The following is a 16,175-nucleotide window of genomic DNA, read 5'->3' as shown; positions in this document are numbered from 1 at the left end:
CGACATTCCAAATAGACTATGTGCACTCAATCTTTGTCTCAGCTTTGCTTCTGAGAGGAGCCCTGCTAACACATCTCTCTTATATCTGAGTATTGGCATGCTCTTTTGCAGACATATCAGGAATACTGAGACAACTATTATCACAAAACTCTATAATTCACAAGAACATTTGCAGATACAAACTAGGTAAACATGAGATCAAGAACGTATTATTTTCTTTCTCTATTAGAATTACAGTGCTCTGTGCTTATATTAAATCTGCCCCTATGATGAAAACACAGATGCCAGAAAGAAAGAAAAAAAGAAAGAATGACAGAAAGAAATGAAGGAAGGAAGGCAAGGAGGAGGAAGGGAGGGGAAGAAAGGAAGGTAAAAAGGAAGGGAGGGAGGAAGAGAGGAAGCAGGAAGAAAGAAGAAAATAGACAATCATTATTTAGGAGAATCAAAAGAGCATAAAGGAGATAAGCCTTGAAATTCCAGGAGATGATAAGAAAAATTGCTTTGAGGCAACAGGGTAAAAGGAGAGCTCCCTATACTCTGGAAAAAGGAGATATGAGAAGCAAATGAGAAGGGCTGTAAATCACTGAGTAATCAAAGCAAAAGTTATTCTGCAGGGCCCTGCAGAAAGCTTTCAGAAGAAGAAAAGTCAGGTCAACTCTCTGTGCCTGAAAAAACACAAAGCTGTCAAGTCTTGAAACAGAGGAGACTCATCTTGGTATTTCTAATGGCATTCAGTAGTTGCAGTGGCTGCTGTCTTCCTTTGGGAATTGGGAGGAGGGGCTGTTGCTGGATGTTCTTGTACAAGGAGGAAGATAACTTGAACATGATTTCTTCTCTTCAGTGCATCCTGCAAAATTGAATTGTGATGATAAAGATCAGGCAATTGTGCAGAAGCACTGAACTCTTTATGAAATAATAGCCCAAGTGCTGAACTCTAATCTTGTTTCTCTCTTTGTTAGAAAAAGGGAGGGGTGGCACTTGTGCTATCACCTAACTATGCACAGGCAGGACGATGGAGTAATAGTTATTCTATGCCTTGTGACCAAAACTCTCTTTGATGCGGGGAGTCAGCTAGGCAACCAATCCAATATGGAGGAGCTGAGATGTCCATTTGTACCAGAGGAGAGAAAATCCTTGGGACCAAAGGAGGGTTAAGAGAAGTGGGGAAGGGGTAAGGAACTGGCTGGTTGTGGAGATAAAATTCAAAAAAACAACAAATAAACTCCAACTCTTACCCCCAAAAAAATTAGGAAGGGGAAAAAAACCTAGAATGAAGTTTGAGTGAGCAACCCTAAAAGCTGTTGATATCCCAGTATCCTGCAGAAAGTAAACTACATGAATTTGGATAGCAGAGATAATCTAGTTGATATAGGAAATTCTGGATAAAACATATTTTTTGTGGACTTAGAACTGAATTGTGTCATAGTCATCAACTGCAAAGAAGATTCTAGACCACACATAAGGGCTGCAGAGAGTTCTCACAGTGGTTCTAACAGCTAACACATGCTGGGCTGGTTATAAGTGGATTTTTCCCACTGATAATATCTGTTTTCTTTCCTGAATGTCATAACTGAGGCCTTGTTAGCCCCTTCTTCTCATGGAACAGAGAGCACATAGCCTATCTTGAGTCTTGGAAATGTCAACAGGTTTCTGTCATAAGGGATGTGGTCCCAGAAGCCCAAATCATACCGGCTCATCTATGGTGGCAGGCAGTAAATACATTTTTTTTTTTTTTAAAGATTACCTATTAGCATCAATGTTGTAAGCATGGTTGATTCCCTCCCTGGACTGGTCACTTCTTTATCTGAAATGCAAGGCATGATTTCTCCCAAGGTTTAGCTGAAAGTAGTTCATATAATGATTCTGGATGGTTTATGTGCAGGCATGCAAATACAATGAAAACAACATGAGGTCATTAATAACTGTAGACACTGGCAGGTGACAGATGTGAAATGAATGAGCTCCTGAGCATTTCTTTACTTAATCTTTAAAAACTGAGTTTTCAGGCCAGGCCTGGTGGCTCAAGCCTGTAATCCCAGCACTTTGGGAGGCTGAAACAGGTGGATTGCTTGAGGCCAGGAGTTTGAGACCAGCCCAGCCAACCTAGCAAAGCCCCGTCTCTACTAAAAATACAAAAGTTAGCTGGGCGTGGTGGTGCATGCCTGTAATCCCAGCTACTCAGGAGGCTGAGGCAAGAGAATTGGTTGAACCTGGGAGGCAGAGGTTGCAGTGAGCCGAGATTGCCCCACTGCACTCCAGCCTGGGCAATGGATTGAGACTCTGCCTCCAAAAACCAAAGAAGAACAACAAAGCAAAACAGAAACCTGAGTTTTGAATTTGTTTATGAGTAACACTAAAGTAGAAATGTATCTTCCTTTTTGAACTTAATGGTGTAGTTATTAGAATGTCATACTAATCTAAATGTGTCAATACTCAATGATTACTCAAAAATAATATGTGTTTGTATAACTTTGGAGTTTTTTTACTTCATTAAATATTTTAAAGTTTAAAGAGATGTCAAATGTTCAAAATGTCGATGTCGAGAGCCCGCGACACTGGGAGCTTGGCCTGCGCTGCGCCGCGATGTCCGAGGAGTCAGCCAGGAGCCTGCGGAAGGGAAGCACGCCCCCGGGGCTGGTCCCAGAGGGCCAGATCCGAGTCTACAAGCATGAGGTTCTGCCCGTTTGCTGAGAGGACGCATCTGGTCCTGAAGGCCAAGGGAATCAGGCATGAAGTCATCAATATCAACCTTAAAAATAAGCCTGAGTGGCTCTTTAAGAAAAATCCCTTTAGTTTGATGCCAGTTCTGGAAAACAGTCAGGGTCAGCTGATCTACTAGTCCGCCATCACCTGTGAGTACCTGGATGACGCATACTCAGGGAAGAAGTTGTTGCCGGATGACCGGTATGAGAAAGCTTGCCAGAAGATGGTCTTTAAGTTGTTTTGTAAGGCGCCATCTTTAGTAGGAAGCTTCCTTAGAAGCCGAAATAAGGAAGACGGTGCTGGCCTGAAAGAAGCATTGTGTAAAGAATTTAGCAAGCTAGAGGAGGTTCTGGTTAATAAGAAGACAGCCTTCTTTGGTGACAATTCCGTCTCTATGATTGATCACGTCAGCTGGCCCTGGTTTGAACGGCTGGAAGCAATGAAGTTAAATGAGTGTGTAGCCCACACTCCAGAACTTAAACTGTGGATGGCAGCCATGAGAGAAGATCCCACAGTCTCAGCCCCGCTCACTGATATGAAGGACTGGCAAGGTTTCATAGAGCTCTACTTACAGCCAGGAGACCTGTGACTATGGGCTCGGAAGGGGGCAGGAGGCAGTAATAAAGCTATGTCTGATGTTTTCCTTCACTTAGAGAGAAAAAAAGTCCGTATCAAAACTCTAATAAAACCTTAGAGAAGAGATCAAATAGTACACAGACTACAAAGGACTAGTAACAAGGAAGATAGGCAACCCTGAAGAAAAAAATGACTGCAAAAGAGATGAAGAGTGAACATAAATCTCTCTGAAATTTTACCGTATTAACCAGATAGCCTTATGCTGCCCACGTTAATATACTAATATACTCTGCTTTCTGCAGGGTTATGGGACATTAACAGCTTTTTAACATTACTCATCCAAATTTGATTTTAGGTCTTTTTTGCTTTCTAAATCCCTTTTAGGTGAGAGCTAGAGTCTATCTATAAATAAATAAGTAAAATGAATTGGAATAATCAACAAGAAGTAATTAACATAGATGTAATTAATGTTAGAAAATCGCCCAAACTGGGAAGGCTTCAATAAATTTGGTTTCTTTTCTTACAGTACCTTATAATTCAATTTAATATAAATACCTCTTTCATATTCAGAATAGAACAGTGTTTCATTGCTTTGGCCTTTTCATGACAATTAACAAATTATGGGAAAAAACCCACATTTTAGGTTATATATTTTAAAATTTTTCTGTTATGATGTTTTGATATCTTAAAAACCCTAACTAGCTAGGGAGAGATAGCCCCTTTCAGGGTTAGCCAATTCTCAGAGGCAGCAAAAGACTCAGCCAGGAGCATGCATACCTTTGATATGCAAACTAACCAATCCAGAGTCTTACCTCCACTATCTGACTCATACACCCAAGAGACAATATTCTTCTGCCTTAATCATCCCAGTGCCAGGTACCAGGCAACTAGTAATATAGGAGTTAGAAAAAACTATTTAGCCGGAGAGTGAGGGTACAAGAGTTCTCGGTAAGACTTTTCTTTTAATAAAAAGCAGCCCTCAAACCGTTTGTTTTCTAACAAAGAGCAGCCTGTAAAATCGAGCTGCAAACAAGCTAATGGGTGCATGTATTCTAGTTAGTTGCTTGGTTGTCACCCATTGACTTGTGAATAACAGAGACTTACTATGACATCGATTTCACTTTATTTTTACCTTATTTTTCTCTTAAAAACATTTGTTCCTTAGTTTTTCATGGCAATTTTCCATACAAAAGCTTTGTATGGAAAGCTTTTATAATTGGTTTTTCAGGGAATCCAACCTTATTTTATCTTTGAAAATATCCTGAAGTGCCAAATAAACCAAGAATCTGAAGTGGGGGAAGACTCCAGCCCCAGCAATACCTGTGACTACTAATGAAAAAGACTTGACCAGCTGAAACTGCCTGAGATTTCTCACATAATGTCATCATTACGTGGATGTGCTTCAGTGCTCTGAAATAACGGCACTTTAATCTTGTCCACCTGCCACCATCTGAAAAGGGGGAAAAGAAAGTCAAAGATACAAAATACTGAAGAAAGGTGAGGGTACTGCTTCATTATCCATACAATACAGTTTTATTTCAATGCTACAGTATAATTCTTTTTCTTTCTGGTACTAAGAGTTATTTAGTGTTATGCATTCAAAATTTTACTTCATGACTTACCATGAGAGAATCTCATTTTACTTAAAAATTTTAGTTTTTGGTCGGGCGCAGTGACTCACGCCTATAATCCCAGCATTTTGGGAGGCTGAGGCAGGCGGATTACCTGATGTCAGGAATTCAAGACCAGCCTGGCCAACATGGTGAAACCTCGTCTCTACTAAAAATACAAAAATTAGCCAGGCATAGTGGTGCATGCTTGTAATCCCAAATACTTGGGAGGTTGAGGCAGGAGAATCCTTTGAACCCAGGAGGCGGGGGTTGCAGTTAGCCAGGACTGTGCCACTGCACTCCAACCTGGGCGACAGAGTGAGACTCTGCCTCAAAAAAAAAAAAATTTAAAAAAATTAGTTTTTGTGAAACTGTTTTCTCTGTAAATAATTGGTTTCCTTACTCATTCTGAAATGCGTCTATTGTCTATAATAGCAACTCAGTGATGTCCTGTTGTTCTGCAGAGGAAAATGCATATAGAGCAGCAGCCAGGACAGATCAGTTAAAAGCTAAATAGGAAATATCCTGAGAATTGTAAAGGGTCAGAAATGGGGTAATTAGATATTATTATATATATATCTATCTTGTGTTTACTTGATGCCTCTGTAACAGTCTGCACAATTGACATATTCCTTCTAAAACAAAAAACAAACAAAAAATTTTCTTCCTTTTATTCTGGAACACAGTAACTCACTTATCCCATCCTATTGCAATTAATGGGTCTCTGTCTTTCTTTTAAATTTGCTTCTCATTCTCTAAATTTCTTTTGGCTATATCTATGTTCTTTGCCAGCATTTAAATCCTGGCTCTGCTGTATACAAACTATGCAAACTAGGTCATATGCTTAACCTCAGTGAGCCTCAGTTGCCCCATCTATAAAATGGGGCTAATAGTAGCACTCACTTCTTTATGTTGTAATGATTAAACTAACACAAGTAAAGTACAATCCTAGGCAGTGCTGGGCCTATCATAGGCTCCTCATATTTTCTTCTTTCTATCTGTTATCACCCTCAGAGACTTCATCTCCATCATAGGTTTAGCAGTCACTGCATTTGAATGATGCCCAAGTTGACATATGCAATCTTGATATGCCCACCTGGGCTCCACTCTTGCATCTTCAACTCATGGTAGGCATTTCTCTCTGACAGTTCAGCTTCTCCTAAACATCAGTGCATCCGAAATCAATCTTATCATCTTATGCTCCCTGAAAAGAAAAGACCAAAAAATGGTTGGCAGTTCTTACAAAAACTTAAACATAGAGTTACTATATGACCCAGCAATTCCAATCACAGGTATATACCCTGTGGATATATTAATACATATACATAAATATGAAAACATATGTCCACAGTAAAACTTATACCTGAATATTCATAGCTGCATTATTCCTAATAGCCCAAAAACGGAAACAACCCAAATGTTAATCAACTGAGAAATGAATAAATAAATAAATAAAAATAAAATGTATATCTATACAGTGGAAAGATAGCCAAATAAGGAATGGAATACTGAAACATGCTACAACATGGATGAACCCTGAAAACCTGCTAAGTGAAGGAAGCTAGACACAAAGTCCAATAATTATATAATTCAATTTGTATGAACTATCCAGAATAGGCAAATCCATAGAGACAGCAAATAGATTAATGGGTACCAGGGAAAAGGGAGGTGGAGGAATCAGGACATGACAGTTAATGGGTACAGGGTTTTTTTGGGTGGTGCTGGAAACATTCTGGAGTTACTGCTGATAGCTGCACAATATTGTCAATATACTAAAAACCACCAAAATGTGCACTTTAAAAAGGTTAAAATGGTAAATTTTGTTATATGGATTTAATCTCAATTTTTAAAAAAGAAGAAAAAAGCAACCGCTGTAGACAGCAGAGTGATACTTGCCCATGGAAGTGGGAGGAAGTGGAGCCAGAGCTGCAGGAGGGGATCTCTGATCTCCAGGAAACCAAGATATTCACTAACAGCACCAGAGCAAGGCCCCAGGGGGATATCACTATGCTCACTTCCAAGAAGCAATCAGAATTTGACTCCCAAGGCACAGCCAAATGGGTCATTATTCAGCTTTGTTGAAATATCTGCAATTCTAGACCTAAAAACTAGAAAAGAGGATAGAGATTGGAGGGTGAAAATAGCCAAAGTAAGGACTTGAAGTGGAAAAGAAGTTCCTCAGGGGGCAAATTTATTATATTCTCTATTGTTAGATTGAACTGCAGGGGCAATAAATCATATGCCCATTTAATATTTTCAGTATATTTTCTGTTTGTCATTCTTTCTCCTTGGTATTTCTTCTTTAATCAACTTTTGACCAACAAGGCAAATAGACTTTATAAGATTTTACAAGTAAAGCAAAATCAGCATTTACAAGGACTCAGCCTGTCAGAGGACCTGATTAAAGGTGATGAGAAGATTTCAGGGGGTTTTCAAGATATTCTGTATCTGCCTCTATCAAAATTTTATTAACCTTTTGCTTTGGAAAAGTTTCCATGAAAAGGACCTAGGAGAAAAACATTCCCAAATCACCCCCATCAGACTGTAGAACAGTTCTTAATAGCCACTAACTGAAGGAGTCCATGTGTTCCCACAGATGGCTGTGAAAAATGAATCACGCTTATCAATTTGAGAAAACGGAAAGAAAAGAACAAGGAGTATAGAACTTCAGGGTTTAGCCATTCCTATTCAGGGTCTCATGAATGACCAAAGTAAAAAATCTGGAGTTAGTTTACTCTTCCCACGTTATTTTCTCCCCAATCTCCATTTCTATAATGAAGTGTTTCCAAAAGGGCAGGCACTGCCTTCTGATCCTCTGTTGTACTCCACATGATCTAAAAATGATGGAGAAAAGCTAATGCACCTACCTGGTTGTATTAATTTGCTAGAGCTGCCTTAACAAAGTACCACAAATGATGTGGCTTAAACAACAGAAATTTATTGTCTCACTCTTCTGAAGCTAGAAGTCTGAAATCAAGGTGTCAGCAGAGTTGGTTCCTTCCAAGGGATGTGAAGGAAGGATCTGTTCCAGGTCTCTGTCCCTGGCTTGTAGATGGCTTTCTTCCTTGTCTCTCTTCACATCATCTTCCCTCTATTTGTTTTTATGTCATGGTGTCCAAATTCGTTCAAATATCTGTATTCAAATTTCCCTTTTTTACAAGGACACTAGTCATATTGGATTAGAGTCCACCCCAATCTCATTTTAACTTGATTACTTATATGGCCTTATGTGGAAGTAAAGACACTATCTCCATATAAAATCACATTCTGAGGTACTGGAGGTTAGGACATCTATATATTTTTGTGGGGTGGAGGGAAGCACACAATTCAACCTATATCACTAGTCTATGCAACTTAATGAAGGGCTGAGGGAGAAGCCCTTTCTCTCAGCATCTAGGAAACTCTTGTTCCGGGATGAATCTAGAGATGTTGGGTTCTGAGCCAACCAGGAAGGACTGGGGCCAGTGGCTATAAGGCAGTTCAGGAAGAAGTATATGCAGAAAACTGGAGATAAAATGATGTGTGGAATCACCAGGAGTCTTGAGGACAAAGCCATAATCAGATGATCTGGAATCTGACCAAACTGACTCACACAGGCAAAAATCAGAATCTATGTCCTTGACATACATCAAAGATGCTCAGCAAGAATTGAAATGAAAACAAGTGCGGAGGATCAAGCTGGGCACAAATGCAAGATAGGATTATATCATCTAGGAAGTCTCAGTTGTAAGCAACAGAAACTGACTCTGGCTGATTTGTAATAGAAAAATGAATCAATTGAGAGGATATTGGAAATATAAGGAAACTTTTGGAGTTGAACCATACTTTTATTATTTTGCTTGTGGTGGTGGTTTTACAGGTGTAAATATAATGTATGTCACAATTTATCAAATTGGATAATTTAATATAGAATGTATTAAATATCCATTATATCTCAATAAAACTGCTTTTGAAAAAGACATTGGAACCGTATGTTACACTGATACTTAGAGTGCAAACTGTAACAGTCACTTTGGAAAACTCTTTGGCAGTGTATATAAAAGCTGAACAAATGCTATATCCTATAATCTACCATTTTCACTTCTAGGTAACCATCTAATAGAAATGCATACAAATCTTTAACAAAAATGTGTACAACATTGTTCACAGCAGCACTATTCATATTAAATAAAAATGTAAACTGCCTAGATGCTCATCAACAATATAATGATACGTAAACAGGGTTAACCCTGTATGCCTGGGCTCCTCAAACCCTGTACATGCCCAAGGTCTTCAGCAATGGCCCTTAGCCTGATTCCTGGGAAAAGGTCTCTGAGCCTTTGGACTATCCTGCCTGAAAAGAATATCTTTTTATGCCTAATGCTTTGGGCTATGTCAGCTAATTAGCACTAACAAAAAGCCTATTTTTGTATGCCTGAGGCTTTAGGCCTCACTGTATCCATTTGACCTATGGGTTCTGAAGACTGAGTAGTTTTGTCTCCAATAAGTATCCTGGATGCCAAGGGTCAAGTAGCTTCCCTAGTTGGCAACACTTTGCATGTGCTGTCACATACCATTGCTGAAAAAATTAAGCGCTATCTGTGTGACTCAACTGGGAGATGACAGCTACAAAGTTGTTCCTGGTTTCTCCTGGACTCAGCCCTGTGCACCTTTTCCCTTTGCCAATTTTAATCTGTATCCTTTTACTGAAATAAATCTTAAGCATGAGTATAACAGCTTTTCTGAGTTCTGTGAGTCTTCCCAACAAATCTTTGAGCCTGGGGGTGGTCTTGAGAACCCCCAACACAAATGCATAAATATTATAGTATATTTATAGAATGGAATACTTTGCCATGCTAGTAAGAGTGAGATACAACTAAACCAAACAACATGGATAAATTTCACAATCAAAATGTTGGACCTACACAACAAATGTGGTATGATTCTATTTGTATAAAGATGAAAAATGAGACAAGGAGAATTAATCTATGATGCTAGGAGTCAGGGTTTTGGTTATCCTCGGATGGCAGATGGTAGTGACTAGAGAGGGAATGAGGAAGCTTTAAGGTTGTTGGTAATATTCTGTTTCTTGATCTGAGCACTGGTTATAAAAATGCACTCAGTTTGTAAAAATTCATTTTGTAAAAAAAAATTTATGTGCGTGTTTTTCTGTATCTATGCTATACTTTAACAATGCAAAATGTTAAAGGATACTGGATGGCATGCAGAATCTTTGGAAGAACAACCAGATTGCCAGGCGACACAGCTAGAAAAGAGCCCTAAATCTCACCACAGAACAGATAGAATGAAAATCGCACTTCTGCACTGATGGACCATTATTACTATGGCCACTGAGAATGCTGCCTCTAAAGAGTGGAGGGAGCTGCTCTCACTGCCCTGCTGCTTCCTGTCCCTAGAATAAGCTCAGTGTAGTCTCTGCTTCTTCTCTTACTTTCTTCTTTGCAGTTTCTATGACGGCAGACAAGCTCTGCCTGATTAGAAAACATTATAGACGCTGGGTAGTCAAAAGAATGAGAAGGCTGGGCATGGTGGCTCACTCCTGTAATCCCAGCACTTTGGGAGGCCGAGGTGGATGGATGCTGAGGTGGGTGGATCACGAGGTCAGGAGATCGAGACCATCCTGGCTAACATGGTGAAACCCCATCTCTACTAAAAATACGAAAAATTAGCCAGGCGTGGTGGCGGGCGCCTGTAGTCCCAGCTACTTGGAAGGCTGAGGCAGGAGAATGGTGTGAACCCAAGAGGCAGAGCTTGCAGTGAGCCGAGACCACGCCACTGCACTCCAGCCTGGGTGACAGAGCAAGACTCCGTCTCAAAAAAAAAAAAAAAAAAAAGAATGAGAAATGTCCACTAAAGTTTATTGTATCTGGAGATCCAAATTGGATTTTTAAAGTATTTATTGAGTCCCAACTATATGTTGGGCAACAAGTTAGAGGCCTTTACATATATAAAACTCTTGATCCTGAGAACTGCTCTGTGACAGAGCATAGACCCCAGAGAGACCTTAGAAATATACTCAAGGTCCTCCTTGAGCATTTAGCTGGGTAGTGATCTATGTCTATATGATCTGCAAACTACCTAAGGCTGGGAAAGAAACATCCAAAAGAAGTAGAGAACAACAGTGCCTAGTTAACATGGGGTCAGGCATAGTACCTGTTCTTAAGCCATTTGGGGAAAAACTCAAAATTCCTGGTGCATTGGGTAGAAAACTCAGGAAAGTTTTATCTTATTAATAGGAAATAATTAACTCTGGTTGAATACAGCTAAGAAATCATAAATCATAGATGTGTACACCTAACAAATCATAAAAGTAAGACCCAAAAAGATCAAACTATATCTAAGTAACTTAACAAACATTTCAGAATGAAGCTTAAGAATATGTATAACAACACAAAAATATTCCACACTCAAAAGATAAAATTTATAATGTCTGGCATTCAAACAAAAATTACTAGACATACAAAGAAGCAGAAAAATATGACTCATAATGAGGAAAATAATTAGTCAATTGAGACTAACCCAGAACAAACACAGATGTTAGAATCAGAAGATGAGGACATTACGATAGCTATTATAACTGTATTTCATATGCTCAAAATGTTAAATAGAGACATGAAAGTATAAGAAAAGATTCGAGTAGAACCTCTGAAAATAAAAACTAAAATGACTGAGATGAAAAGTACACTGGATGAAATTAATAGCAGATTAGACATAACACATGAATTGAAGACGTGAACAATAGAAGGTATACAAAGTGAAACATGGGGAAAAAGAATACAAAAATTGCTGGACTTGGTGGCTCACACCTGTAATCCCAGCACTTTGGGAGGCTCAGGCAGTTGGATCACTTGAGGTCAGGAGATCGAGACCAGCCTGGCCAACATGGCAAAACCCCCATCTCTGTTAAAAATACAAAAACTAGCCAGGTGTGGTGGTACATATTTGTAATCCCAGCTACTCAGGAGGCTGAGGCAGGAGAATTGCTTGAACCTTGCAGGCAGAGGTTGCAGTGAGCCAAGATCACGCCACTGCATTCCAGCCTGGGTGACAGAGAGTGGCTCTATCTCAAAAAAACAAAAAAAAGAAAAACAAAAAACCTAATGAGCTGTGGGTCAACTTTAAGTGGCCTAAGACACATGTTATTGAGGACTCCTAAAGAGGGACCAGAAGAAATGTTTGAGTAAATAATGGCCAAAATATTTTATACTTGATTAAAACAATAAACCCACAGATTCATTGTTTTTAATAAATAAGAAACGAATGTATTGTTCAATGAAAACAAGCACAAGAAACGTAACATAGAAGACACCAAGGCACATAATCAAACTGCTCAAAACCAATAATGAAGAGCAAAATCTTCAATGATTTGGAGTGGAAAGAGGGTATTTCAGAGTTACTGGACAGATCTGGAACTGTGTTCCGGACATTATAAATGTGTATTATCTTTGTATATCTTTTTTAGAACCACACACACTCTAGAAATATTAGGTTAGATTAGAAACAGCTGGAAAGCAAAGAGACAAGTTAGGAGGGTTTTAAGGAGTATCATAAAAGTTTAGTGAACCTGAACTGGGGTTGTGAAGTAACAATGGAATGTAGGAAACATTTAAGAATGAAAACTGACAGCACTTGAAAACTGTATGAGATGGTAAAAAGTAGCACTTGCTAGGAACTGATCAATAATATCAAAATTCATTGATCTAAGAGAGAAGATAATGATTTAATTTTGTACATGCTGAATTTGAGGTACATACAGGTTCTTATATTGGGAAAGATAGCTGGTATTCAGATACAGGTTTGGGAGTCATTAACACATAAATGGAATGTTCCCAAGTCCTCCAGCCTTCTTATGACATCTTTACCTGTAATATATACAAATAAAATGACCTGAATTTCAATTCCATGCATGTAAATGCAAGAAATCTGGGCCTACTAAGTATTCCTAGTGCAAAGTGGGGAAGTCTAAGACCTAGACCTCTGAGGAAGGAGGCACCGACCAGCTGGTATTCCTGTGTCTGAACTCAGAGGAGAAGAGGAGAGTCCTGGGGGCTGGAGCCCAGATATTTGAGGAGAGAAGACTGGCTGGGAGTGGTAGAAAAACTGCAAGCTGGACTCAGCTTCTCCTAAAAAAGTGAACTACTGCTGCCAAAGTCCAGTTGCTTGGGTGAAAAAAGTGTTGCTTGAGTGATTGTCAAGAACAGGAAGCAAAACTAAAATAAAAAGGAGTAAGCCCCCTCTTATTCCTTCAAACTTTCAGTGTCTTTCCATTGGCAAAGGCTAATGGGGAACAGCTGGCAAAGCAGAAAAGTGTGTAGAATCCCAGCATTGCTAAGTAGAGAACAGAATTTTGAGTTTGGAGTTGAGAAACAATAACTTAGTAATTGGCATACTTCTCTTAGTGGGGACACTGTCCTTTTCTGGCTCTGATAAGGAATTATGCTTCCAAGGAATGGTTGTCTTAAGTATAGCTTGATGGTCACATGGGGCTGGCTGTGCTTTCAGAAGGAAAGGTAGCGCATTACTTCTGTCATAAGTCACCCCTTCTTTTCTACAAACAAGGCGAACTGTGCATTTGAGAAGAGAGAAGCTAAGCTAGGACCACACTGAAAAGTTGATGTCCTGTAAAATTGTTTAAAAATGTGTTCTTTAGCACTTGCGTGTTTAAAATTAGCAAAATGAAATCTTCATTCAGATGTTCTAGCCAATCTATCCATTTTATATTTCAAATGGTAGTCTCTACATTACATCTGCCTCAATCAATTGCAAGAAGCCCAGCCACAGACTGGAAGAAACTCAAGTGGCTCTGGCAATGTTAGCTGCCAAATAAAGACACCTGTTACAAGGCTGCCTCTTTGCAAAACAAAGGAAGTAACTCCTAATAAGGACAGAACTGTAAGAAATAATGTAGATGGAAGTTGAAAGTTGGACACCTGCTGTTAAGTGGGGGGGGCGGGGCAGTCAGTTTTTATATACAATATGCCTGGTAGGAAGTCATGAAATACACTTGGGGAAAAATTACTGGGAAGGAGAAAACCTTGACACACTCTTGGAAACAGACTCGTTTATGCATTTGTAGCCACATGAATGAAGGAGACTCAACCCATGCTGTCATTTTGAGCTACTTTTCCAATTCTGCAGAATGGTGGCAATAACAGCACTTCTGTTGCCCTATCCCCGTCTTCAACCTTATATTCTTTTGGAGCTTGACAAGCTCAGAGTTTAAAACATTGTTTTCATTGTGGAGCATCTCAGAATCATAAGATGTCAGATCTAGACAGGACCTTGGAGCAGGAGAAATCATAAAGAGCTAAAATGAATTCTGTAGCAATAAAAATGTTAGAACCATAAACAAAGGCTTCTGGGGAGATAGAGTAACATGTAAGTGTTTGAAAACTAATATTGAGGAAGGGAAGAGATTGTTTGGAATAGTTTAATGAAATAAGTTAAAAAAATTTAAAATAAAGCAACTGTGAATTAGAATAAGGATACATTTTAATGCTGAAGATAGTAATAGAGACTTTATTCATTTTGATGAAATGTTTTACACAATTAATACAGGGCTCTTTCATCCAGGGAACTGAAGCATAATATAAATAAATTTTTAGTAGATAATATTATTCAAAATTTTATAAAGATGTGGATTCCTCACATTTAGGAAAGATAGAGCAATTTAGGTATAAACAGGCATTGTTCTAGTCACAATTAATGCGCCTAACAATGGGCTATTACTACCACCATCAGGAGCCTTCCCTCCATATTTCCATCCTAAACAACTTGACTCATCCAATCAACACATTGTTATAGTGTTCATAGGTCAACCACTGCAGAATTCTTTAGTGATCATGGATAATTAGCATTTATTGACTACCTATTTGCTAATTAATCTCTTTCATAAAAGTATTTTATTTTGATATTTAAATGAAAGCTTTTTATGGCATTGATTATTATTATTATTATTATTATTATTATTATTTTTTTTTTTTGAGACAGAGTCCTGCTCTGTCACCCAGGCTGGAGTGTAGTGGTGTGATCTCAGCTCACCACAACATCCACCTCCCAGATTCAAGCAATTCTCCTGTCTCAGCCTCCCAAGTACCTGGGATTACAGGAGTGTGCCACCATCCCTGGCTAACTTTTGTATTTTTAGTAGAGATGGGTTTCACCATGTTGGCCAGGCTGGCCATGAACTCCTGACATCAAGTGATCTGCCCACTTCGGCCTCCCAAAGTGCTGGGGTTATAGGCACTAGCCACCACACCTGGCCTATGACATTGGTTTAACATGCTGAGTAATGGTAGCATCAAGTACACAATGTATTGGAATTTGGTTTGAGGTTATATTAAAGACCAGGAATATACAGGAAGGAAATGATAACTCCCAGTATTGGGAAGCATAGGCTCTATGTGTTGTGGGGATGAGGAGGACCTGATCACATATCTGTTACTTCAGCCACAGTAATCCAGACCTAAAATAGCTCATTAGTCACAAGAGTTTTTAAATAGAAAGAATGACATCAAAAAAACTTGTTGGTTGGTGTGCCTTTCAGCTTAGTTCACTTTCTAAGCACATATATTAAATACCTACAGTGCAGCAGGCACTCTGTGGGGAGATGGAAGTGGGTACAAAACAGCTGTCAAGGCAGTGATGCGTAATGGCTAAGAATTTAGGATTTGGAGTCAAATAGAGATGGTTGGAATCTTAAGTGGGTCACTCACTTGCTATGTGCTCTCAGGCAAGTAACTTTAATTCTTTCTTATTTCTACTTCACAGGATGCAGATCCAAGAAAAACTCAAAACACAGTGTTCAATACAGAGTAAGCGTCAATAAATGATTATTAATATCAAATATGAATATTTAATAATATTTAGTAATAATTTAGTTATTTGAGCCCTGGGAGCTTGCAGTCTAGTTTGAATACAGAAGTTGGCATACCTCTTTATAAAGTGAACAGTATTATAATGGAGGTTCAAATAAAACACAGGGAGAGGTATATGTTTCTAGCAGGAGAGTTGAAGAGATTGGGGAAAGTTTTACAAATGATATTACCCCTGAACTATTAAGAAAAGTTAATTTCTAAATTGTAGATTGTCTTCTAAGTAATCTGTAAGTTTGTCCCTGTGATAACACAGGAATAGACAAATAGAGCATCTGAAAATAGATTCAAATTGTTACGGACTGAATTGTTTGCTTCCCTAAATTAATGCGTTGAGGTCATAAACTGCTGTACCTCAGCATGTGATGTTATTTGCAGATAGGGTTTTTATTTGGAGATAGGAAGACCATGT

General features: G+C 38.8%; 1 pseudogene; it reads left to right on the top strand.

Moving 5' to 3' along the window:
- The first annotated feature begins 2,544 nt into the window (after positions 1–2,544).
- Positions 2,545–3,356, top strand: LOC117078796 (annotated as a pseudogene).
- Positions 3,357–16,175: the final 12,819 nt, after the last annotated feature.

Source organism: Trachypithecus francoisi, unplaced genomic scaffold (assembly GCF_009764315.1).
Source record: "Trachypithecus francoisi isolate TF-2019V2 unplaced genomic scaffold, Tfra_2.0 Lachesis_group0, whole genome shotgun sequence".
In the NCBI taxonomy this organism is placed as follows: domain Eukaryota; kingdom Metazoa; phylum Chordata; class Mammalia; order Primates; family Cercopithecidae; genus Trachypithecus; species Trachypithecus francoisi.
Note: the sequence above shows the minus strand (reverse complement) of the source record. Positions and strands in the feature narration are given on the sequence as shown.